Source organism: Myotis yumanensis, unplaced genomic scaffold, assembly GCF_028538775.1.
Source record: "Myotis yumanensis isolate MYYU_CA2020_CCGP unplaced genomic scaffold, mMyoYum1.0.hap1 SCAF_3, whole genome shotgun sequence".
Classification (NCBI taxonomy): Eukaryota; Metazoa; Chordata; class Mammalia; order Chiroptera; family Vespertilionidae; genus Myotis; species Myotis yumanensis.
In genome coordinates, this window is record NW_027223754.1 from 98,632,085 (window position 1) to 98,659,221 (window position 27,137).

At 43.7% G+C, this 27,137-nt stretch overlaps 1 protein-coding gene and 1 pseudogene across 5 annotated transcripts in view; one reads left to right on the forward strand and one right to left on the reverse strand.

Moving 5' to 3' along the window:
* NBEA (neurobeachin) overlaps window positions 1-27,137 on the forward strand; it is a 975,192-nt gene that overhangs the window by 13,497 nt on the left and 934,558 nt on the right. The window lies entirely within an intron of this gene.
* LOC139005104 (etoposide-induced protein 2.4 homolog pseudogene) lies at window positions 3,188-26,610 on the reverse strand (annotated as a pseudogene).

A 27,137-nucleotide genomic window follows, 5' to 3' on the forward strand; every position in this document is an offset into this window, starting at 1 on the left:
GGAGGGGAGAAGCCCTCAGGGGTGATTGGGGCCTGCAGCCGCCGCTTGTACCCGCTGACGGTGCTGACCGATTGGGGCTGGCACCAGGTGCCAGCCATGGGTGCGAGCGGTGGCTGCGGCATAGGCAGCGGGTGTGAGCGGGGCCGGCGCCGGCTGCAGGTGTAAGCGCTGGGTGGGACTGCGGCGAGTGGGAGCAAAGAATTTTCATTAACCACCAGAGGCTCACCCCGAAGACAGCGACTGATGCCCTGCCTTCGTCTGGTGCCCCCACTCACCTGTTCCACCATCCTGTCTCTGCCAATGCCTGCCATGTTCCATGCTCTACCACCTGCTGCTGACGCCCGCCATGTTCCGTGCGCATCCCCTGGTGGTCAGTGTACGTCATAGCAACCAGTTGTTCCATTGTTCCACCGTTGGGTCTATTTGCATATTAGGGTTTTTCTATATAGATTGCTTTTCTGATGGAGTCAGATAGTTCTTGTAGAGCTCTTTCATTTTTGTTTATGCTGAGGTCTCTCTCTTTTTCCCTCTTTGTCATTTCTTATTTCCTATCTTTGATATCAGTAATTCTTTCCTCCATCTGGTTGGCTCTGTTTTCTTTTCTCAGTAGTTTACTCTTAATTTCCTTAATTGCATGCTTCATTTCTAGGATTTCTGATTGGTTTTTTAAAGTTTCAAATCTTTTTGGTAAAATACTCGTTTTGTTCATTGAATTGTTTTCTGAATGCATTGAACTGCCTGTCTGTATTTCTTGCATCTCATTGAGTATTTTTAGAACTGCAGTCTTGTAATCTCTGTCATTTATTTCACATATGTTTATGTGTTCCAGCTTGCTTTCTGGGGATTTTTCATTTTCTTTCTGATTATCCTCGTTACAGTGGTTATTGATGGTATTTGCTGCTGTCCTTTGCCTAGGCGATTTTATCTGTCTATATTAATGGCCATTGGCAGTTTCCTCTGAAGAGATCTTTCTCCTCTTTTCCAATAGATGGTGCTGAATTGCAAGATTTTTTACCTCTTTGATCTTCCAGTCTTGATCTCCACGTCTTCCATAAGGCAGTAATGCTGGGCTCCTTAGGATTGGGGTTTGTTTTGCCCTCACCATATTGGTGACCTCTGATCTGTGTGGGGTCCTGCCCCAAGCCCCCACGTGGGGATCTGGGAAACAGCAGCTCTATTGCACTAGCTCTTGGTTTACAGGTGATATGCTCCTCAACCTGAGTCCAAGGTTAACGGGAGGTGAATTTTTAGGAGTCCATGTCATGGCAGTGTTCTGTGGTTCTGTTTCTTTGTCTGAAACACCACTGCAGAACTGACAGTGGAGAGCCACAGGGCAGAACCCTGTGCTCTGTTCCTCCAGGCTGAAGGAAGTGCTTGCTACTGTAGGCTTCCTCCTCTCTTCAGGCCATGATGTGAGCTCCAAGCTGTAGGGCTTTGCTATAGGTCCTTTGCACTTTCCTCCTTTCTCATTTCCCGTTTACTCTAAGTCAGGGGTCCTCAAACTACAGCCCGCGGGCCACATGCAAATACAAATATTGTATTTGTTCCGTTTTGTTTTTTTACTTCAAAATAAGATATGTGCAGTGTGCATAGGAATTTGTTCATAGTTTTTTTTAAAACTATAGTTTGGCCCTCCAACGGTCTGAGGGACAGTGAACTGGCCCCTGTTTAAAAAGTTTGAGGATCCCTGCTCTAAGTTGTCCAGCTTTAGATGTTTCAGTGCACTGTTTCTCAGGCGTGCCTATGTATTGAACAGGTAATTCTTTGTTGAATAGTAGTTGGTAAACTTGTTGAAATTTCAGGGGGAGAAGCCAAGGTTATTTCTCACGCCACCATTCCTCTGACATCCTAACTTATTTTAAGAGTGGGTGAAGTAGTTGTGAGGAACCATTTTTGTCTGTGGAAGTATGCTGAGCAAATAGATTTTAGTCAGATTTTCTGGGTTTTTAAATTAATTATATTGGGCTTTTTTTTTATTCCAGAAATAATGTTTAATAATGTTTAGTGACCCGTACTCATGACAAACTGTCATTTGGAATGACAACTGTATCCAATTACATTGAAAAATTATGCTGCCAAAATCTGAATAAATTGAAGATGACTTCTTAGAAAATATGAGATCTAGACATTTACAATAGTGATTATAGTTCCAATGAGAGTGGTTGGGGTTTTGGACCAATATGATCTCATTTTACCTTAATTACCTCTTCAAATGTTCTGTCTCCCAATACAGTTAGAATTTGAGGTTCTGAGGGCTAGCATTTTTGTGTGTGCGGGGAGGTGGGGAGTTAGGAGGGATCAGCCCCCATATAGTCTCTTTAAATATGACAGAAAAACACCAATCCCAGATTTATTGGGTTTAATAAGTTTACTCCTTCAGTTCCTATTTGCAGCACCCAATATTCCTTTGAAATACGAGATAGACCCACAGTGGCTGGCAGTAAATTTTAGAACTTCAGAATTGCAGTTCAGGTTCTCTGAGCATTCTGTGTTGCAGTGTCACTTATCCAAAATTGGTACCTCCCTGTAGTTGGGGAACTTTAAACATACCAGTGAAAAAAGCATTTTTCCCCTTCAAGAAAAAGGAAAATCACTCCTTAACACTCAGCAGGTATGGCTATGAGGTTTTTCCTCCTGTCCCATCTCTTCAGGTTTAGTTTTTGCAGTGGAAGAAGAGAGACCAAAAATCCAACCTGAGTTACAAGAAACAGCCAGGGATGGCTATAAAAGGGAGTGACCAAAGGCAACTGAGATACTCCTTTACCTCCCACATGGAATACATGTGTATCACAGAAACACAACAGGTCCACAAAATACAAAAGCTAGAATTTCAAAATCCATTCATCCAAGGGTGGTGAAAGGTAGGAAGGGGAAGTGGGAAGGTAAATAGCATGGGGAGAAAAAGTATTCAGATCAGTCCAGGCACAGGGGCTGGCAAATGCTAGGAAAGACCTGCAGAAAAACTTGTCCTTTCAGACTCACAGGTGTTGAAAATCCACATATTGGTGTTAGGAAGATTGTGTCTTACTGGCACGCACCAGAGACAAAAAATCCAATTCCTCAGAAGGGAATATGCAGAGGGTCCTTGGCAGAGTTGTTCCTGCCTTTCCTGGCAGGGGAGATGAACAAGGAAAGAGCTGCAGAACCTCCTTCCAATCCCACTCATCTCCTCTGGATAGCAGATGACTCAGTGGCCTGAAGTAGCCTTCAGTTTGGCAGGAGATGAAAGCGGTGGAGGGAACTTCTCTGCAGAGGTCGAGGTAATCAGAGCAGACTAGGTAGACCATCTTGTGGAAGTCTTTTGCTTAAGAGAACCACCAAGGAGATGAGGCACAACAAAGGTAAGCTTTGCCAGGGGTCTTTGCTTCATCGGCACTGACAACAAATAAAGGAAAGAGGATAGAGAAGAGGCAGGCATTGATAATGTATGACGACTGCATTGCTGTGAGAGCAAACTAAATCGCAAGTTAGTAAGGCCAATTCCTCTCTATGTTTGACAATTGCTGGTGCATTTCAATTCCTTTATTGAACCCTTGATACTTAAATCAGTATAGTGAGTTGAGAAAGGACATATGCAGGAGACTAACCAGCTGACCAATAAGGTGGATGGGAAAATGACTCACAAACATCCCTTGGATGAGGAAAAGAGCCTGAAGCAGAAGGTTTGAAGAGCACGTCAACAATGATTTTGCTAACACTAGGGAATATGTGAGGTTTCCTTCCAGATAACTTGAATGCCAGGTCAGCTATATCTTGAAGTCAAATGGCATTCACAAACAGGGGGAGCACTCAAAGAGCACTGAAAATTATTGTGAGGGAGAATTCCATCCATGACCGAACATCTCCATGTAGAGACAGATCAGCAGTTACTGACTGAAGTACAGGAATAAACAATGAAACAAGAGGAGACTAAACCAGAATACCCCGCCATTTTAAGCACAGCACTGGAGAAATTCTACCAAGAATATGTGGCTCACTCTCTTGTTTCCTCTTTATACTCTCGACTCTCCTCTGTGCCAGGGTAGGACACTACCTGCCCTTTTTTGACTCTCGACTCTCCTCTGTGCCAGGGTAGGACACTACCTGCTCCTCTTTTGCTGAACTCAAGCATCAAGATGGTACAAATTCCCCAGGTAGAGTCTTTGGTTCCCCTGGGAAGGCTCTGGAGAAAGGTTTGACACTGCCAGCCATCTCTTCACCTCCCAAACTATCAACTATATAGAGGAGAGAGAAGCATCCCAAGATATTTCATTATGAAGAACCTGGCAGCTCCATTGCTGGGCTCTGGTCTGGCCCCTCACCCACAGAGGGCCACTCCGATCCTCCTCACCCAACTGTGAGCTGACGCCTACCTGGGCGATCCTAGGGCTGAGGCCACTGCGCCTGCACTCTGAGGGTTAGCATTTTAACATGAGTTTTGGAGGTACACAGCAGGTCTTAAGTGAAAATAAGGATAAAATAAGTGGTGGTGATAAAACTATGAGATCTATTTATAGTGTTCCACATAAATTTCCTTTAAAATTTACAGTTTTTCATTACATAAACCCCTGACTTTCTTAATTTGAATTATTTTATTCTTTTCCTTTCTTCTACTTTCTCCTTTCCTCTCTCATGTTTTTATTCTCATACTAGAAGCCCGGTGCACGAAATTCATGCGGGGGGAGGGGGGGCTGTGTGTCCCTCAGCCGAGCCTGCACCCTCTCCAATCTGGGACCCCTCGAGGGATGTCCGACTGCCCGTTTAGGCCCGGCCCTGGTGGGATCGGGCCTAAATGGGCAGTCATGTATCCCTCTCACAATCCAAGACTGCTGGCTCCCAACTGCTTGCCTGCCTGCCTGATTGCCCCTAACCTCTCCCCTGTTAGCCTGATCGACGCTTAATTGCTCCTCTGCCAACCCGATTGCCCCTAACTGCCCTCCCCTACAAGCCTGGTCGCCCCTAACTGCCCTCCCCTGCTGGCCCGGTCACCCCTAATTGCCCTCCCCTGCCAGCCTCGTCGCCCCCAACTGCCCTCCCCTGCTGGCCTGGTCACCTCTAACTTCCCTCCCTTGGCAGCCCGATTGCCCCCAACTGCCCTCCCCTGCTGGCCCAGTCAACCCTAACTGCCCTCCCTTGGCAGCCCGATTGCCCCTGACTGCCCTCCCCTGCTGGCCTGGTCGCCCCCAACTGCCCTCCCCTGCCAGCCTGGTTGCCCCTAACTGCCCTCTTCTGCTGGCCTGGTCGCCCCTAACTGCCCTCCCCTGCCGGCCTGGTCACCCCTAACTCCCCTCCCCTGCCAGCCTGGTCGCCCCCAACTGTCCTACCCTGCAGGCCTGGTCGCCCCTAACTGCCCTCCCCTGCAGGCCTGGTCACCCCTAACTGCCCTCCCCTGCCAGCCTGGTCGCCCCTAACTGCCCTCCCCTGCTGGCCCAGACACCCCTAACTGCCCTCCCTTGGCAACCTGATTGCCCCTAACTGCCCTCCATTGCCAGCCTGGTTGCCCCCAACTGCCCTCCCCTGCAGGCCTGGGTCTCCCCTAACTGCCCTCCTCTGTTGGCCATCTTGTGTCCATATGGGGTGAACATCTTGTATGTTGGAGTGACGGTCAATTTGCATATTACTCTTTTATTAGATAGGATGCCTTCATCTGTGCATCCAGAGGCATTACTTATTTAATGGTGTCACTAAGCCCAAATAGTTTTGACTCTTTTCTTTAGCTAATTACAAGTGTTATTTTTATATCTGCTACAATGTTGGTAGAAAATCAATGTCTTCACTCTCCTTCAATAATAACAATAAGGATAATAATAATGAACCTCTGTTTAGCTCATGAAGCACCAGGTAGCCATTGTGCTAAGTCAGCTATTTTCATCTGAAGACACACATAAACTAATTACTAAAATTCTGGGGCACACCAAAAAATGTTCTAATTTTTGCTGATATGACAAAAAAATAGATGTAATTCTTATTGATTTACAAAAAAAAAAAATAATAATAGTAACTGCCTACTCTTTTTGCTCCAAAGTGACTTTAAAAAAAATCAAGTGCCTATATTTGTATATAAGGATTTATGATACCAAGAATTAATAAATCAGACACAACCTTATTATGTGCTGTGACCAATAAGATATAACACTATTTTTTTTTTAATATATTTTATTGATTTTTTACAGAGAGGAAGGGAGAGAGATAGAGAGTTAGAAACATCGATGAGAGAGAAACACCGATCAGCTGCCTCCTGCACACTCCCCACTGGGGATGTGCCCGCAACCCAGGCACATGCCCTTGACCGGAATCGAACCCGGGACCCCTCAGTCCACAGGCCGACGCTCTATCCACTGAGTCAAACCGGTTTCGGCAAGATATAACACTATTATATGATCTCTATATTTATGGTTCAAACGAGGGCATTCATACCCGATGGCTGTTGTCATTTTTTTTTTATTTGGCAATCTAAGGAAAAAGAGGTTAGTGCTCCTGACTAATTAGTCAGATATTGGATATTTTAAAAATTCTGTGGCACACTGGTTGAAAATCTTTGTGCTAAGTGCTTTACATGCATTAAATCTCACCAGAGTCCTGTGAAGTTAGGTAGTGATGAGGAAACTAAGGATTAAAGGTGTAAATAATATTTTCAAGATTTTATAGGTAATATGCATTGTTAGGTTTCAAACAGAGGCAGTATTTGCTATACTTATTGCCTCTATTTTAGAAATCTTAAGAATTTAATTTGCTGCTATCTTAAATTCTAACTATAGTCTCATTGAAATTAAGATATGGACATAGCATCATGTGTTCATAGCTTCTGTGGTAACTTTGCCAAGCATTTAGCACACTTAACTTTGGATACTTAAATTTATTGAAGTTTTGATTCTTAATCCCTTAGAAGTCTATTTACTAGACTTCTAAGTTAGTCATTCAGTATTTCCTCTCCACTTAACATATAGCACGAAGTTCAGTGGCATGATTTATATTGCATGTCATCATCTGCCCCTGCCTCTCTGGTGACAGTTTATTTTGCCATAAGCTGTACATTCTCTTGTCATAATAAACTAGTATTTTTACTTTCAGGAATTTAACATACTCCTATGGCTCTGAGGTGTTGCACATGTTTTTTAGGGTTGTTTAGGAACTATATTATTGATCACCTATTGAGACAATATCTAATGTATGTTTGTGTGGTTTTTTTTTAATTTTTATTTTTTATTTTTGTCTCTGTACTATTCAGAGTGATAATGGGGCCCAAAAGATAATTACTGCTTCTGGACCAAAAAGGAGATATTCACAGGCTGATGTGGGCTACCTTGAAGAAAATCTGTACATACCTACTTGTATCTGACCAAGTGTATTTTTATTTCTGTTTGTTTATTTATTTTGATTTTGGAGAGGAAGGGGGAGGGAGAGACAGATAGAAACATCAATGTTGAGAGAGAATCATTGATTGACTGCCTCCTGCATGCCCCCCAGTGAGAATCCAGCCCACAATATGGGCATGTTCCCTGATTGGGAATCGAACTGTGATCTTTTGGTTCATAGGTCGACACTCAACTACTGAGCCGCACCAGCCAGGCTAAACAACTGTATTTTAAATGGGAGGCAACAGGAGAGGGGCAGGGTTGTGAAGGAGGAGCAGGGGAAGACCATTAACTAGGTTACCAGGTAGATAGACATTTGATCCCACCTCGGTCAAGGTAACACTGGAACATAGTAGAGATATTGGACTGGGAAAATGACTGTTGTGAGTAGCTTCTGAATGCTCCACAGCAGTGCCCAAAGTAGAGGACTCATCATAGCAGTGTTCTAGGGATGACTTGCCTAGAAATCTAGCACTGTGTATTTGGAGAGTTGTGGTTGTCTATTAAGATTTTAGAGTATAGTTCAGCAACATTCTTGGATGATCTTAAACCCTGAAAAATTTCTAAATACCTAATGGAGAGGAGAAGGAGATTAATTTTAAAGATTTATTTCTAGGTGGTGGTTGGGATCTCAAGTGTCCAAACCTAGTGATAGTATGTTGGGACATAGTAGGATTGAAAAGATGATTCTTTTCTAAAAATTTCAAATTCTATTAAGAGACCAGTGTGTAAATTAAAAATTACTAAATATCCCTAGCCAGTTTGGCTCAGTTTTTAGAGCATCGGCCCTTGGACTGAAGGGTCTCTGGTTCAATTCTAGTCAAGGTCACGTACCTAGGTTGCAGGCTTGATCCCCAGCCCAGGTCAGGGTGTGTTTTGGTGGCAACCAATCAATGTTTCTCTCTCTCTGTCTCTCCCACTTCCTTCTTCTCTCGTTCTAAAAAAATGAATGGAAAAAAATATACTTGGGTGAAGATTAACATAAAAAAATGTACTAAATAGTGTGATCAGGCCTTTGTGGTTTCACTTACTTGAATTCAAATCCTGGCACTGCTTTTTTTCTCTTGTGATCTAGAGTAAAAATATGTATTAGAATATGATATCACAAAGGAGATAATAAATTATTTGCAGGAGTCAGAAAAGACCTTCAGATGGAGGATTCTCTTGAGATTGGCTTTGAAGAGTGAGCAGAAGTTTATGGAGTAGGCAGGATGGAGCAAGGGCATTCCAGTACTGGAAGTTTGAATTGGTACAGTATATTTAAAATAGTATCTCCTTCTAGGAGTGTTTTTCTCTTTCACAAAATTGGTACTTAGTCTTTAGGATTTAGCTTAAGCTTCTGTCATTTTCATTTTTTCTTGTATCCATTAGCACCTTGTAAATACATTAATCTCAACAATCTTAGGAGTCACATTTTTGAAATGTATTGTGGTTTGCAAAACTGCAATTTGCAAAATCAAGGTCTCTAGACACTAAGGGGTAGGGAGAAGAAAAGAAATAAAAACAATGACTTAATCATGTATATAGTTATATATAAGTACATAAAGAAAGTTCTGGAAACAACTGTTATCAAAACAAACCAGAATCACTTGTTGCTTGTTTGCACCAAATATAATGTAACTAGAGGCCCAGTGCACGACATTCGTGCACTGGAGGGTATGGGGGTCCCTCAGCCTGACCTGCACCCTTTCCAATCTGGGAGCCCTCAGGGGAACCCTCTCCAATCTGGGAGTTTCTGTCTGTCTTTGCAATCATATGAGAGAATTGTCTGAGACCCCAACTCAGTTTGGTTTGTTGCTCACAGAATAATAGAGGCATTTTTTTTTCTTTGCTTCATTGGTGGAGATCTGGAAGTTTTAGGATATCTTCCATTTAATTTTTCCTAGACACTCTGATTTTACTTATATCTCTCACCTTTGCTTTCCCTCCATCCCCCACCACAATAGTCGCTTGCTCCAGGCTTGCTTTGCTCTAGTGCAGTGGTTCTCAACCTTCTGGCCCTTTAAATACAGTTCCTCATGTTGTGACCCAATCATAAAATTATTTTCGTTGCTACTTCATAACTGTAATGTAGCTACTGTTATGAATCATAATGTAAATAGTTGATATGCAGGATGGTCATAGGCGACCCCTGTGAAAGGGTCGTTCGACTGCCAAAGGGGTTGCGACCCACAGGTTGAGAACCGCTGCTCTAGTGTCTAAGAGATCTGTCTGCCACTAGAACTATGATTCCCAGCATTCCTGGTGTTCCCTGCACTCTTGGTTTTCCCTTCCTGCTCTGTCTCCTTCCAATAGCCTCCCACTTTGCCAAGTCCTCCAAGCCACCAGCTCTCCCTCTTTGCTCCCTGTTTGGCGGCTTGGGAAGCCAAGTTCCCCAAGCTGCTCCACTCTCCGCTGGCTCTCCCACTCTGCTCTCTGCCCCATGGCCTGGGGGGAGTGACCGAGGGAGCCACGTCCCCCCAAGCCGTCGGCTCTCCTGCTCTGCTCTCTGCACGGCGCCTGTGTATGCAAATTAACCCACCATATTTGTTGGGTTAATTTGCATACTCACTCCTGATTTGCTGGTGAGTGTAGCGGAGGGACAGTCAATTTACGTGTTTCTCTTTTATTATACTAGAGGCCCGGTGCACACAAATTTGTGCACTTGGGGGCGGGAGAGGGGGTCCCTCAGCCCGGCCTGTGCCCTCTCGCAGTCTGGGACCCCTCAGGAGATAACGATCTGCTGGCTTAGGCCTGCTCCCGGGTGGCAGAGGGCAGGCCCAATCCCTAGGTGCAGCCCCTGGTCGGGCTCAGAGCAGGGCCGATTGGGGAGTTGTGGCGCCGCCCCCTGCCATGCACAGAGCAGGGCGGATTGGGAGGTTGCGATGCCACCCCTAGTCACGCACAGGGTAGGGATGATTGGGGGGTTGGGGCATTGCCCCCTGTCACAGTCAAGGCAGGGTCGATAGGGAGGTTGCAGCGCCACCCCCTGTCACGCACAGAGCAGGGCCAATCAGGGGGTTGGGGCACTGCCCCCTGTCATGCACAGAGCAGGGCCCATCAGGGGGGTTGGGGCTCCATACCCTGTCACGCACAGAGCAGGGCCGATCAGGGGGTTGAGGAGCTCCCCCCTGTCACTCACAGAGTAGGGCCAATAGGGGAGTTGGGGCACCGCCCCCTGTCACACACAGAGCAGGGCCCATGAGGGGGTTGGGGCGCTGCCCCCTGTCACACACAGAGCAGGGCCCATGAGGGGGTTGGGGTGCCACCACTGTCACACTCAGGGCAGGGCTGATGGGGAGGTTATGGCTCTACCCTGTCACACACAGAGCAGGGCCCGTGTGTGTGGGGGGGGGTTGGGGCGCCGCACCCTGTCACACACAGAGCAGGGCCCGTGGGGGGGGCGGTGGTTGGGGTGCTGCAACCTGTCACACACAGAGCTGCAGGGCGATCATGGGGTTGGGGAGCTCCCCCCTATCAGGCACAGAGCAGGGCTGATCAGGGGGTTGGGGCGCCTTCCCCTGTCACGAACAGAGCAGGGCGGATAGGGAGGTTGTGGCCCCGCCCCCTGTCACACACAGAGCCGCAGGGTGATCAGGGGGCTTGGTCGCTGCCCCCTGTCACGCTCTTCCTGGTGGCAGGAGGCCTAGCTGCTCCACTGATCCCGGTGCTGGGAGGCATATTACCCTTTTACTATATAGTATAGAGGCCTGGTGCATGGGTGGGGGCCGGCTGGTTTGCCCTGAAGGGTGTCCTGGATCCGGGTGGGGGGTCCCCACTGGGGTGCCTGGCCAGCCTGGATGAGGGGCTGAGGACCGTTTTCAGGCTGGCGGGTGCCTGAAGCTCCCAACCTGTCCTTTTTTTTTTTTTTTTTTTTTATTCTGGGCCAGCTTTAGCTCTGAGGCCTCGGCTGTATTTGAAACAATGTTGCGGTCCGGCTGTCTGAAGCCCGGCTGGCTGAAAGCAGGTTTCTGGGGTTTTGTTTAGCTTCTATATTTGTTACAATGTTTCTTAGCAGCTGAGAGGCCAGCAGCAGCAGGCGGGGAACCTGGCTTCCTCCGTCACTGGAGCAAGCAAGCCTCCCTGTTCGCGTCAGCTGCCTGGCTGCCAGCCGCCATCTTGGCTGGCAGTTAATTTGCATATCTCAGTGATTAGCCAATGGGAAGGGTAGTGGCCGTACGGCTAATTACCATGTTTCTCTTTTATTAGATAGGATAGGATAGTAGTTAGAAGTTTTGTTTAGGTATGCTGTTAGGCTGTTGAGAGTATTACTATTTAATAAGAACTCTTGGTGGGGAGAGAAAAAGCACTATTACATTAAATGTACACATTAATTATGGGTTATATGTGATTTCAGAAATGTTAAAACGTGAAAAATATTTCTTAGAATAAAGGAAATACAGCATTCTCAATTAATAAAATAACTCCATGACATAGGCATTTCTGTCCCATTATACACATGAAAAAAGTGAAGCTGAGTGAATTTGAAACTAAGGACTTTGGGCAATGTGGAGCAAGAAGTTTTGAACGAGTGAAGCAATATGTTCATTCCATGTAAGTTGGTATTCTCTTCCCCTTTCAGTATTTTTTTGTGTGTGTTTCTCTCCTGAAACAACAGGATTGGTCAAAGAGGACACCTTGCTTAGTGGTTAAATATAGTATATGATCATGGGTGCTTTCTTTAGTGCCAGCTTGTACCTGCTCCTTTTAGGCCATTTGTAGCCATTTATAATTATGAACTAATGTACTTCACTTTCAGTATTTAGAGTTATGAGTTAATGTGTAAAATGCTATTTGAGTCAAATTCATTTTTGTATCCTGGTTTTCTATAAAGAGGTTGGCCTTTGTGGTATGTCTAATATGAATTCATATCTTGGGTCTTCCTTTTCTTTGGTTTGTGATTGACCTTGAGCCAAGTATTACATCGTTGAACCTCTGTTTCTCTTTCTTTATAACTCCATCTCTATATCTATATCCTTCATATATGTATGACTATATATTCATATGTATATAAATATATATATGAAACCAAAATAAAGGATATTGTATTTTGTTTTATTTCTCTAAAGGGAAATGTGTATATGAATTATATATATGACCGATCATTATATTACTATTTCTGCTACTATTCTGAATGTTCATTTAGCACACTGCTATTCAAAATGTGGACAACAGATCAGGTTGCATATTTGTGAAATGTTTGTTGGTCCTGGTCTAAGATGAGATAAGGAGCTTGTGCCAGAATGTAAATCAGTTTTGTCAATAAACACACTTTTTATTTCAAATAACTTTTTTTTCTTGATGAAGGAAACAGTATGTTGATTCATGTTGTAATTCAGTCTCCTAGTGGCTGGTTCCTTGAGCAGCATGAAGTAACCTGAGAGTACTTTTGGGGTACATTTTGAACAAAGCTTATTTTAATTCCCGTTACTTTTTTTCCACTTGTGGTGTTAGGAAGGTTTGCTGTTGTGAGTGAAAGGAATATTGATTTTAGTCTTGGATTTTAATCTTGTCTTTGTTACTAATTGGGCAATTCATTTAAGTCTTCTGGACCTTATTTTGTCTAACTTAAAATAAAGATTGGGTTAAATGATATCCAAGGTCCTTTTAGACTTTGACATACTAATAATTTATGATTTGTAAATAGTATCTTTTCTTTTTCTTTTTTTCAGAAGCAGAGCATAGTCTGATATTAAAGTAGATGATAGGATACTCTGGGATAGAAACATGCTTTAAGAAGCTTTTTCAGTGGAAATAGTTTTTTTTTTTTTTTAAGCTTCTATCTACCAGATACCAAGAAGTTGGTTCTAAAGATAAAATGATTAAGAAACTGTTTTTTATTCATAAGTGGTAATCTTCTGGGGGGAGATAGATATTTAAGTTTTTCTTTTATATACAGGGTGGTGCAAAAGTAGGTTTACAGTTGTTTGTAAACTAATACAATATTTATAAATAATACAATAATCCTATATAATAAAAGGATAATATGCAAATTGACCCTAACAGTGGAACAACTGGGAATGATCAATCGCTAAGATGCGTACTGACCACCAGGGGGCACACGCTCAATGCAGGAGATGCCCCCTGGTGGTCAGTGCTCTCCCACAGAGGGAGCTCTGCTCAGCCACAAGCTGGGTTGACGGCTGCGAGTGCAGCGGCGGTGGCAGGAGCCTCTCCCACCTCCTCAGCAGTGCTAAGGATGTCCGACTGTGGCTTAGGTGGGGAGTGGGTCTAAGCCGTCAGTTGGACATCCTCCGAGGGCTCCCAGTCTGCCAGAGGGATGTCTGACTGCTAGCTTATGCCCAATCCCCCGGGAAGTGTTCCTAAGCTGGCAGGTGGACATCTCTTGAGTGGTCCCGGACCGCGAGAAGGTGCAAGCCTGGCTGAGGAACCCCCCTCCCCCGAGTGCACAGATTTTTGAGCACCGGGCCTCTAGTCCTATCTAATAAAAGGGAAACATGGTAATTAGCCGTACCTCGGCTACCCTTCCCATTGGCTAATCAGGGCGATATGCAAATTAACTGCCAGCCAAGATGGCGGCCGGCAGCCAGGCAGCTTGAAGCTAACAGGAGGCTTGCTTGCTCCAGTGACAGAGGAAGCCAACGTTCCCCGCCTGTGGCTGCCGGCCTCTGAGCTTGCAGTTTGAAACATTGTTACAAATATAGAAGCTAAACAAAACCCCAGAAACCTGCTTTCAGCCAGCCAGGATCTCAGAGCTGGAGTTGAAACAGTGTTTCGATTATAGAACCCAAACAAACCAGATACCTGCTTTCAGCAGCCGAGGCCTCAGAGCTGGAGCCAAGCCTCAGAGCTAAAGCTGGCCCAGAATAAAAAAAAAAAAAGAAAAAAAGGACAGGTTGGGAGCTTCAGTCACCCGCCTGCCTGAAAACGGCCCTCAGCCCCTCACCCAGACTGGCCAGGCACCCCAGTGGGGACCCCCACCCTGAAGGGGGTGTGACCAGCTGCAAACAGCCATCAGCCCCTCACCCAGGTTGGCCAGGCACCCAAGCGGGACCCCCACCCTGATCCAGGACACCCTTCAGGACAAACCAGCTGGCCCCCACCTGTGCACCAGGCCTCTATCCTGTATAGTAAAAGGGTAATATGCCTCCCAGCACCGGGATCAGCGGAACCGCGAGGCCTCCCGACACTGGGATCAGCGTGACAGGGGGCAGCACCCAAACCCCCTGATCGCCCTGCAGCTCTGTGTGTGATAGGGGGCGGGGCCACAACCTCCCTATCCGCCCTGCTCTGTTCTTGACAGGGGAAGGCGCCCCAGCCCCCTGATCAGCCCTGCTCTGTGCCTGATAGAGGGGAGCTCCCCGAACCCCTGATCACCTTGTGGTTCTGTGCGTGACAGTGTGCGGCGCCCCAACCCCGTGATCAGCCCTGCTCTGTGTGTGACAGGGTGCGGCGCCCCAACCTCCCCCCCACCCTCACGGGCCCTGCTCTCTGTGTGACGGGGTAGAGCCATAATCTCCCCATTGGCCCTGTCCTGAGTGTGACAGGGTGCGGCGCCCCACCCCCCTGATCTGCCCTGCTCTGTGTGTGACAGGGGGCGGTTCCCCAACTCCCCTATCGGCCCTACTCTGTGAGTGACAGGGGGGAGCTCCTCAACCCCCTGATCGGCCCTGCTCTGTGCGTGACAGGGGGGAGCTCCCCAACCCCTTGATCTACCCTGCTCTGTGTGTGACAGGGGGTGGCGCCTCAACCTCCCCATCGACCCTGCCTTGAGTGTGACAGGGGTTGGTGCCCCAACCCCCCAATCGGCCCTACCCTGAGCATGACTAGGGGTCGCATCACAACCTCCCGATCCACCCTGCTCTGTGCATGACAGGGGGCGGCGCCCCAACTCCCCAATCGGCCCTGCTCTGAGCCTGACCAGGGGCTGCACCTAGGGATTGGGCCTGCCCTCTGCCACCCGGGAGCAGGCCTAAGCCAGCAGGTCGTTTTCTCCCGAGGGGTCCCAGACTGCGAGAGGGCACAGGCCAGGCTGAGGGACTCTCCCTCCCCCCAGAGTGCACAAATTTTTGTGCACCAGGCCGCTAGTCTATATATATAAAAGGCTAAGTGACCATCAACCAACCGATACATATGATGTGCACTGACCACCAGGGGGCAGATGCTAATCACAGGATCTGCCGAGCTGTGGTGACTTGGCAGTGGTGGTTCTCAGGTGATGCACCCTGGAACCAGAGAGGAGGGAACCCAATTCCTCTTTGGGCCTCACTAGTCCACCTTCGACCATGGGTGCACAAATCAGTGCACCGGGCTACTAGTCTATATAATAAAAGCCTAAGCCACCATTACAGTAGAACAACCAGAACGACCGGTTACTATGATGCGCACTGACCACCAGGAGGCAGACGCTTAATGCAGGAAGTGCCCCCTGGTGTTCAGTGCGCTCCCACAGGGGGAGCCCGCTCAGCCAGAAGCCCAGCTCACAGCTGGTGAGTGCAGCGGCGGTGGTGGGAGCCTTTCCTGCCTCCGCAGCAGCACTAAGGAGCAGCGAGCCGAGCGGTAAGGAGCAGTGAGCAGGCGGGTGGTAAGGAGCGAGGGCTCCCAGACTGTGAGAGGCGCAGGCTGGGCTGAGGGACACCCCCCCCCCCCCCCCAGTGCATGAATTTCATGCACCAGGCCTCTAATTAATAAATAATAATATAAGAATAAACTCTGTTACAGATACTTACAACTTTAAACCTACTTTTGTCTCACCTTGTACTTGGAAATATATATAAGTAATAGGTGTTATGTTAATGATATAGACACAAATGTTGAAAAAGGAGGCTGTGAGAAATGAATTCTCTAGAACAATAGTAGGCAAGTGCTTTCCTTAAAGATCCAGGAATTTTAGGTTTTGTGGGCCATATGGTGTCTATTGTAACTACTCAACTCTGCAGTTGTCACTGTAAGGCAACACTACCAGTATTTAAAATACATTATTTCGGACACTAATTCTCTGGCACCAATTAAATGTTCTAGAATTCAGTTTAATTCTGATACTACCTACCTGGAATTAGTGCAAAGCCAACAGCTTAAGGGCTCAATTCCACAAGACTGCCTTTACTTAAATGCCAGCTGCAGCAGGTGGGCTGCCTGCATTTCTGCCTGTCTGACTACAACCCCATCCTCAGGTTTGATTATTTGCTAGAATGAGTCACAGAACTCAGGAAAGCATCATACTTACAATTAGTTTTATTATAAAGGATACAACTTAGGAACAGCCAAATAGAATAGACATATAGGACAAGGTATTGGAGGTAGGGGAGTTGATGCACAGAGCTTCCAAGCCCTTTCTGGGCACCCTCCCAGCACATAGATGTGTTCAGCAATTTGGAGCTCCCTGAACCTCTTAATTTAGAGTTTTTATGAAGTCTTCATTATGTAGGCTTGATTGATTGAATCATTGGCTACATAATTAAATTCAGTTTCCAGCATTCTAGTTACATGCTTTGTCTTTCATTGGCCAGGGCCTGTCTTGGAACTATCTAAAGCAGCGGTTCTCAACCTGTGGGTCGCGACCCCTTTGGGGGTCGAACGACCCTTTCACAGGGGTTGCCTAAGACCATCGGAAAACACATATATAATTACATATTGTTTTTGTGATTAATCACTATGCTTTAATTATGTTCAATTTGTAACAAAATACATCCTGCATATCAGATATTTATATTATGATTCATAACAGTAGCAAAATTACAGTTATGAAGTAGCAATGAAAATAATTTTATGGTTGGGGGTCACCACAACATGAGGAACTGTATTAAAGGGTCGCGGCATTAGGAAGGTTGAGAACCCCTGATCTAAAGGCTGACCATGTTACCTTATTAGCATAACCTTAGGTGTGATCAAAAGGGGCCAATTGTGAATAACACAAGATATTCTTACCTTCATGAAATGTGAAGGACTTTTTGAAGTCCTCTGCTAGGAACTGGGGGCAAAAAATAATAATAATGATAGCTAGCACGTAGTGAACACTGCTATGCTATATGCAGGGAAGTGTGCTTACTAATTTTTGTGCATCTTATATAAGGCTCGTAAAAGTCCTATAAAATGAATACCACTTGCCCTCCCGGTGTGAGTCAGTGATTGAGCATCAACCTATGATCCAGGAGGTCTTGGTTTGATTCCCAATTCCTAGTCAGGACACATACCCAGGTTGCGGGCTTGATCCCCAGTGTGGGGCATGCAGGAGGCAGCTGATCGATTATTCTCTCTCATTGTTGATGTTTCTATCTCTCTCTCCCTCTTCCTTCCTGTCTGAAGTCAATAAAAATATTTTTTAAAAATGAATAACACTATTATTTCCTTTTATACAGATGAGAAAACTGAACAGGTTAAATACTTTGCCCATCTAGCACTAATAAAAGGGAGAACCCAAATCCATATAATGGCAAAATCCATACTCTTAACTACTACTTTATATTTCTTTGTTTACCAACTCATATACAGGGTGTCCCAAAAAATGTATATATATTTTTGTTACTTTAACAGTGTATCCTTTAATACTTTAACAGTTGATAGCTCAATTTTGAAAATGAAATGCATTTTAATAAACTCTGCCTTTATAATTATTCAAAGTATGTGCATACAGTTTTTGGGACACCATATATATATGTATATATGTACATATATATATTTGTTTTTTTAAAGATACTTGATGAGAAACCAAGGAAATTTTTCCACACAAATACCTTGGTTACTGATGTTTTAATATCAATTGAGAAAGACTTCACTTCTCAGACATTAATTCCTCTTAGCTCCTGTGATTAAGGAGGTTTGAATATTACTTACCAGATAACTACTGCTAGCTGTTACTGTGCTGAATGACCACAATTTTTGTCATATTTCTTAATGATATTTCATCTTTTCATCTAATCTGTTGTCATTAGAATGCTGTTTTCCTTCTGTCATTTTTATTTTGAGTCTCTTGTTTTTAGTGAAAGGAATTAGAGCTTTGGGTTTGAGTTTTAACATTTTGACTAAGAGAGCCTCTAATTAGGCAAGTTCCACATTATGAGAGCTGTCTCTTGTTAAAATTGCTATGTAATAGAGGTCAAAGTATAATCACTTAAAAACTTTAGTTTTCTGCCTCTTATTTTATTATTTTATTTATTATTTTATTTTATTTTATTTTTTATTTTATTTTTTAATTTTATTTTGCCACAGCATAAATTGTCTCTTGTTCTTGCTGGAGACTTTACAATGGAATGAATAATCATGCTCACAATAATGTATCAACTTATCTTGTTAATTTTATGTCTTAGTATGTATGAAGTTTCAAATGTTCATAAAGATGAACATTTGGAAGGCCTCTAACTAGGCGAAGGCTTCTAAAATTGAGAATGGCCAGAACCATTTTAACAGGGATGCAGGGGATTTAGGTTATCAAAGCTTGTGACTGCAAACTTAGGGTAAGGGAGTAAAGTCAATTCTCATAAAGAGAACTGACTTTACGAATACATGCAGAAATGATGAAAATTAGGATAATGGAAATATAATCTAGTATTTTAGGGATAAAATGAAAGCAAAATTTATAAGAACCAAAGTGGAGCTCATTTGTTTTTATCAGTAACCACAGATAAGTGAGTACTCTCATCTTTAAACATAAAGGGCAGTTAGTTAAATATGTTTATACTAGAGGCCCGATGGATGAAATTTGTGGAAGGGGCTCCACCCTCTCAGCCATGGCAGCTTACCTCAGCCCTCACAGCCCCTGCTTCATCCAGGGGGGATTGGCCCTAAGTCACAGGCAGACATCCCCTGAGGTGTCCCAGATTGTGAGAGGGCACAGGCTGGGCTGAGGGACCCCCTCCCCCCAGTGCATGAATTTTGTGCACCAGGTCTCCAGTATAATAATATAAGAGTAAACTCTGTCTCACAACTAAACCTACTTTTTCCTACTCATGTATTTTCAAAATGATCTGCAATGAGCATATACACTATTAAAATAAGAAAATATATGCACATGTGAGTATAGACACACTCACACACACACACTTATCTATTTAAGAGTGACCTTCCTAATACAAATCTGTTATATACACAAATCATGGCCAAAAGTATGGTTTTCCAATGTGCCTGTATAATGTAAATAATTCATGAGTTAAAGACATATCTTTCAAACTTCTATTCTTTTGCCTAATAATCAGTTTTATGAAAAACTAAAATTTTTTTCTATCCCTTGTCAACCAAATATTTCTGAATTGTTATAAAAAACTTTTTACCTTCTAACAATGGAAGCTGAGTATTATGAAGCCATAATTTAAAGTTGCATTCATTGTTGTAATTTCTGGCAGTATAATTGTCTATCTCTACTGTCAGATGCTTGTATGTTGTGGTATGTACTAATGAAAGGGTTTTCTAGTATCCTACAAGTTACAGATTTTTTTGCTTTCTGCCAATTCCAAAAGATCTTATTATAATGAAACTGGTGAGATACAATAAGGTACCTTTTTCAGAGTGCTTTTTGGCTTATTTTTACTTCTTTTTTTTAATAGACACACCTCCAGCTTCATGCTTATCAGATATTTTTCAATGTGGACTTGATAGAGTCATATAACTAAAAATGCACATATGTTCCCTTACTATAGAATTAGTGAAATATTGTAAATGCTAATTCTAAAAAAAAAACAAAAATGTAGTAAAATTTTTAAAAATTTATTTATAAGAATAACATTTGAGCCCTGGCAGGTGTGTCTTAGTGGTTAGATCATCAGCCTGCACACCAAAGTGTTGCAGGTTCAATTCCTGGTCAAAGGCACATTCCTGGCTTGCAGGTTCGATCCCGTACCCTTGTCTGTTTGGGGCATGAGGGAGGCAACCAATGGATGTGTCTCTCTCATGTTGATGTTTCTCTTTCTCTCTCCTTCCTCCCTTCTACTGTACCTAAAGTCAATGAAAAATATCCTCAAGTGAGTATTAACAAGAAAAAAAAAGGAATAATTTTTGAAAATGTTTTTGATTGAGAGGTATTTAATACATTATTTGTGTTCCCTCCCTGACTCAGGGATGACAAAACTGTGTAAAGTGAGCATAGACCAGGGGTGGGCAAACTTTTTGACTCAAGGGCCACAATGGGTTCTTAAACTGGACCAGAGGGCCGGAACAAAAGCATGGATGGAGTGTTTGTGTGAACTAATATAAATTCAAAGTAAACATCATTACGTAAAATGGTACAGTCTTTTTTTTTTTTTAGTTTTATTCATTTCAAATGGGCCGGATCCGGCCCGCGGGCCGTAGTTTGCCCACGGCTGGCATAGACTGTGGAACCTCAGAGGGAAGGTTGGGAAGGATGGATGGGTGGGAAGAGATCAACCAGAGAACTTGTATCACTGACAATAGAGTGGTGAAGGCCAGGGACAGGGATAGAGTCAGGCTAGAAGAGGTCAATGGGGAAAAAGGGGACTTATGTAATACTTTCAACAATAAAGATTAAAAGAAAAAGAAAAAGAGTGGGCATAGAAATTGAGTTTTCTATTTTATTAGTTTTAATTAGTACTTTAATAAAATAATATTTTAACACTTATTACTTTAGTTTTTTTAAGCAGCTCACAATTTTAAAATGTGAATACACTTTGAGAATTAAAATACATTCAATAGTTAAAATGAATTGTATTCACTTTGACTGAAATGCTGTTTTAGTGGTAAGCTAAATACCTTGAGGTTAATTCTAAGCCATGTTCTCATCTCTTTCAGTTGTGCGTTTCCTTCCTCCATGGACATTGTCTAAGATACAAACCTCTGTGAACAAGTTTCTTCTGTAAACTTGGTATATAGTGCAGTGATTAAGCATGTGGCCACTATTCGCTGGGCACTGTGATGGCTCAAAGAAATTAAATACATGGTTTTTACTTAGGTCAAATTAATTTAGTTGTAGACAGATAATGAAACAATAACAATTACAGATTGACAAATGCTTTCATAAAGATTGACAAAGTTGTACATGCTTAGGAAATGGCACTGAATTGGGGATGTGGGTTAGATAATGCTTTCTTTTAAGAAATAACTCTTGGGCTGAATTCTGTCAGCCAGATCAAGGGGATTAAAAAGGGTATTTCAAACATGTGCAGAAGCTTAGAGAACTTGGCCTTTTCTTTCTTTAATCTGTTTCTTCATCATTAGTTCATTTTTCATAAAAATGTTTCTCTGTAAGACCACCATTTCTCTTCAGTATTCTCTTTTACCTCCTTTTTGAAATATAAGTGCCTTTTCATTCTCTATAGTTCAATGTACCTTAAGATGAGCAAAGAACGTGACATTCTCTAGATATTTTGTTTCCATATCACTTTTAAATCATCTTCTTTCAATAATTCCTCTCACTTTGAAATTTGTGCCATAGCTGCTTTATTACACTGGACCCTATTCTTATTGCCATTATCTATTAACCTATAGTATATCTCTGAAGGTCTTTTGTTATCTGGCTCACGATTTTCCTTTGTAGTCTAGCTTTCTCATTAGCATCATGGATAATTTCATCTCACAGGTAAATGTCCCTTGTATAGCAGGCTTCTCAATTCATCCCTGCTCCAACAACTTGTGTTTTAGTGCCACTATAGCCACTAGCTTACATGGCCAGACATCCAACCTTGGAATCACCAGATCTGTTTTAAAAATTTGGATGCTATAATTACCTATTCTGATACCAACATACCTTTCTGTGTTCCATTCCCAGTAACCTGATTTATACCCTTATTGAGACATCTAGTTTATTAAAGTCTCTTTAGTTCATTCTTCTTTCTATCAAATTCAGATCTAATTGAATACTATTTCATATATATACATATGTGAGAGTCTTTGGCTTATTTGACCTTGGCACTCTTATTTTTTGATAATCTCATGAAAACATACATATGTATGTTCTCTATACTAGCTGGCAATCCTGAGGGTAAAAATTACATAATAATCTTGATTGGGTTATTAGAAACTCATGTTCTTCAACCTTTTCTGGCTTCTTAGTGTCTCTCAATAAGTTAAAAATTTTTTTAATTTTAGTGTATATGCTCTCAGACTTTTTTCAGTGCATATAAAGACTTGTGATCAGGTATACTGGGATGAGATAAATTCACATCTACACTAATAAAAGAGAAACATGGTAATTAGCGTACGACCGCTACCCTTCCCATTGGCTAATCAGCATATCCTTATGCAAATTAACTGTCAGCCAAGATGGCGGCCGGCAGCCATGCACTGAAGCGAACAGGGAGGCTTGCTTGCTTCGGTGATGGCAGACGCCAACGTTCACCGCCTGACTTGCCGGCCTCTCAGCTGCAACTCTAAGCAACTATGTTGCAAATATAGAAGCTAAACAAAACCCCAGAAACCGGCTTTCAGTCAGGTGGGCTTCAGCCAGCCTGACCGCAACATTGTATCCATGATTTTAGCAGCGAGGCCTCAGAGCTAAAGCTGGTTCAGAATAAAAAAGAAAAAAGAAAAAAAGGAGTGGTTGGGAGCTTCAGTCACCGGCCAGCCGGAAAACGGCCCTCAGCCCCTCAGCCAGCCTGGCCAGGCACCCCAGTGGGGACCCCCATCCTGATCCAGGACACCCTTCAGGGCAAACCAGCCGGCCCCCATCCGTGCACCAGGCCTCTATCCTATATAATAAAAGGGTAATATGCCTCCCAGCACCGGGATCAGCATGACTGGGGGCAGCGCCCAAACCCCCTGATCGCCCTGCGGCTCTGTGTGTGACAGGGGAAGGCGCCCCAACCCCCTGATCAGCCCTGATCTGTGCCTGATGGGGGGAGCTTCCCAACCCCCTGATCGCCCTGCGGCTCTGTGTGTGACAGGGTGCGGCGCCCCATGCCCCCCCCCCCCACCCCCCCGCAGGCCTGCTCTGTGTGTGACGGGGTAGAGCCATAACCTCTCCATCGGCCCTGCCCTGAGTGTGACAGTGGCGGCGCCCCAACCCCCTGATCGGCCCTGCTCTGTGGGTGATAGAGGGTGGTGCCCCAACCCCCCTCCACGGGCCTTGCTCTGTGTGTGACGGGGGAGAGCCATAACCTCCCCATTGGCCCTGCCCTGAGTGGGACAGGGTGCAGCGCCCCAACCTCCTGATCCGCCCTGCTCTGTGTGTGAGAGGGGGCGGTGCCCCAACTCCCCTATCAGTCCTGCTCTGTGAGTGACAGGGGGGAGCTCCTCAACCCCCTGATTGGCCCTGCTCTGTGCGTGACAGGGGGGAGCTCCCCAACCCCCTGATCGACCCTGCTCTGTGTGTGACAGGGTACATAGCCCCAACCCCCCTGATGGGCCCTGCTCTGTGCATGACAGGGGGCAGCGCCCCAACCCCCTGATCGGCCCTGCTCTGTGAGTGACAGGGGGTGGCGCCGCAACTTCCCTATCGACCCTGCCTTGAGTGTGACAGGGGGCGGTGCCCCAACCCCCCTATTGGCCCTACCCTGAGCATGACTGAGGGTGGCATCGCAACCTCCCAGATCCGCCCTGCTCTGTGCATGACAGGGGGCGGTGCCCCAACTCCCCAATCGGCCCTGCTCTGAGCCCGACCAGGGGCTGCACCTAGGGATTGGGCCTGCCCTCTGCCACCAGGGAGCAGGCCTAAGCCAGCAGGTCGTTATCTCCCGAGGGGTCCCAGACTGCGAGAGGGCACAGGCCGGGCTCGGCGATCCCCCCCCTCCGCCCCCGAGTGCACAGATTTTTGTGCACCGGGCCTCTAGTATTATATATTTGGTAATGATCTTCTATTCTTCATTCATTCCCCATTCTCAATAATGAAATAATACCCATTAACTACTTGTAATCTAGAATATCAATATTGTAGAAGCTCCCTGTGTGTTACTTTCCAATCCCATTTTTCCTCATCTTCCTTAGAGTAAACTAATTTTGTGAATGTTATATTTATCATTCTTTCTTTTTACATGATTTTTAAAAAAATATGTGTTCCTCAACCATTTTTATTATTTTATTGATTTTAAAAACAAGCTTTATAAAAATGGAAGCCTACATGTGAATGTTTCTGAGTTTTTTTGATTCAACATCATAAACTGTCTTTCATTTAACTGTCTTTCTTAAACCTCACAACAACGCTATGAGATAATAGATGCTATTATTATCCACACTTTACAGGTGTAGAGGCTGAGCACATATTTATGTTTAAGTAACTTGCCTAAGGTTATACATATATTATGTGTCAGTCTAGGTTATAACACAGGAAGTCTATCTCAAAGTCCAGACACCTGTTATACAGCGTTCACATTCACTAGTAATCAGGGCAATGTAAATTAAACTACGGTGCCTGCCACTCATGGATATATCTGTATCTATCTTCTTTTCGTCTCTCTCTATTTACATATATTTAAAATACCATGCAGTACCATCTCACACCTGTCAGAATAGCTATCATCAATAAATCAACTAACGACAAGTGCTGGCGAGGATGCGGAGAAAAAGGAACCCTCATGCACTGCTGGTGGGAATGCAGACTGGTGCAGCCACTGTGGAGAACAGTATGGAGTTTCCTCAAATAACTAAAAATGGAACTCCCATTTGACTCAGTGATCCCACTTCCAGGAATTTATCCCAAGAAACTAGAAATACCAACCAGAAAGGATATATGCACCCTATGGTCATAGCAGCACAATTTACAATATCTAAGATTTAGAAACAGCCTAAGTGCCCATCAGCAGATGAGTGGATTAAAAAACTGTGGTACATCTACACAATGGAATACTATGCTGCTATGAAAAAGAAGGAATTCTTACCATTTGCAACAGCATGGATGGAACTGGAGAGCATTATGCTAAGCGAAATAAGCCAGTCAGAAAAGGTAAATATCACATGATCTAACTCATTTATGGAATATAATGAACAACATAAACTGATGAACAAAAACAGATCCAGAGACAGAGAAGCATTGATCAGACCATCAAACCTCAGAGGGAAGGTAGGGGAGGGTGCGGGTAAGGGGGAGAGATCAACCAAAGGACTTGTATGCATGCATATAAGCCTAACCAATGGACATAGACAACAGGAGGTTGAGGGCATGAGTGGGGGGATGGAAGGGCAATGGGGCAATAAGGACACATATGTAATACCTTAATCAATAAAGAAAATAAAGAAAATAAAAAAATAAGCAAATAAAAAAAATACCAATGGATTATCTGCAGAGGACTGATAATCAGATGGACAGCACATTTCTTATCAGCAACTTTGGAGTCCACAAGATAGTGCACTGATGAAAGGGCTAGGGGAAAATAACTTTAAATCTAGAAATGCTCTATCCAGATAGATTAACATTTTAGAATAAGATAGAAATAAATACAATATCAGGTACACAGGGACTCAAACTGTCCTGTCCATTGATCATTGCTAAATTACTAATGATGTATGTATGCTAGCAAGAAGATCAGTGAACCAAGATAAAATAGTGAAATACAGGATACAATGATGCACAAAGAAAGCAATAAAACATGTTAAATCTAATTTTTAAAATGACATGGAAGTTGTCTGAGATAACTGTGTAGAGGAGAACAAAATAATAAGGTATGGCTCTGGTCCTGTTTGTGAGAAGGATAGATATACTTGCTAACGTTAGATTTGTCTAGGAAAAATAATTGATGATAATAATACTGCCTATAATTTACTAAGCATTTAGAATATATTAGATATCTTGTAAATATTTTACATGGATTATAAGATATATTCTATCTATCTATCTATCTATCTATCTATCTATCTATTTATCTATCTATCTTTAGTATGACCATGCACTTTATTTCCTTCCCTTTTAGACAATTAGTGTTTTAGTTGTGCATTCCAGTTCTCTATCAAACTATTACTCTGAGGAGGATATCTCTCTGCCTGTTGTTAGATATTAGGCCTGTACGGTGTACATTGTGGTCTGAAGAAATTACTGTCAACTATCCTAATGGGTGTAGTATTGTCTGTTCTGCTTTTTTTATAGCTTTCTGAGCATTTTCATCTACCACCAGGTAAACACAACCCCATCCAGAATCAGTGTCTGTCTGTTTCTGTCAAGACCCATTTGTAGCACTCAGAGCTGCTAGCATCAGTCTGATTTGCCATCTATGACCAGGGTCTTCCCACTAGGCAGTTTGCCACATGGCCATCTGCAATCTCTATCTCTCTTGTTGGTTAACAGAACAACAGAACAGCTCTTACTGGCATTTTGTGCAAGAGGAACTTCAGCCCATCTCTGCATTGCTGCAGTGTCTATTCATTTCATGAGCCCATGTGACCAAGTTCAGTGAGGACATAGGGTTACCTGCTTGTCGATTGCAATCAGTTTTGAATCTGAAAGATTTCTGATGGGCATCAACATGTCCTACTCTAATTCACTGCACAGATTTTCCTCAGTGATTTCTATAGAGTCATGCTCTATATCAGTGATGGCGAACCTTTTGAGCTAGGCGTGTCAGCATTTTGAAAAACCCTAACTTAACTCTGGTGCTGTGTCACATATAGAAATTTTTTGATATTTGCAACCATAGTAAAACAAATATTTATATTTTTGATATTTATTTTATATATTTTAATGCTATTTAACAAAGAAAAATCAACCAAAAAATGAGTTTGCGTGTCACCTCTGATACATGTGTCATAGGTTCGCCCTCACTGCTCTATATAGTTATTCCTTTAATAGTCGAGGTTTATATTTCCCTCTGCCCCGATTATAGGGCCAGTAAAGATCCCAACTTAGGGGCTTTTACCATTGTTTAAGTCTTCATTACTGCTAGGAAAACCACATGCAATTCAGCCATTCAGCTCTTAACCATTTGCAACCTCATCTATCCAATTGATTTCTTGTCACCTCTTCTTATATGGGTAACTAGAGGCCTGATGCATGAA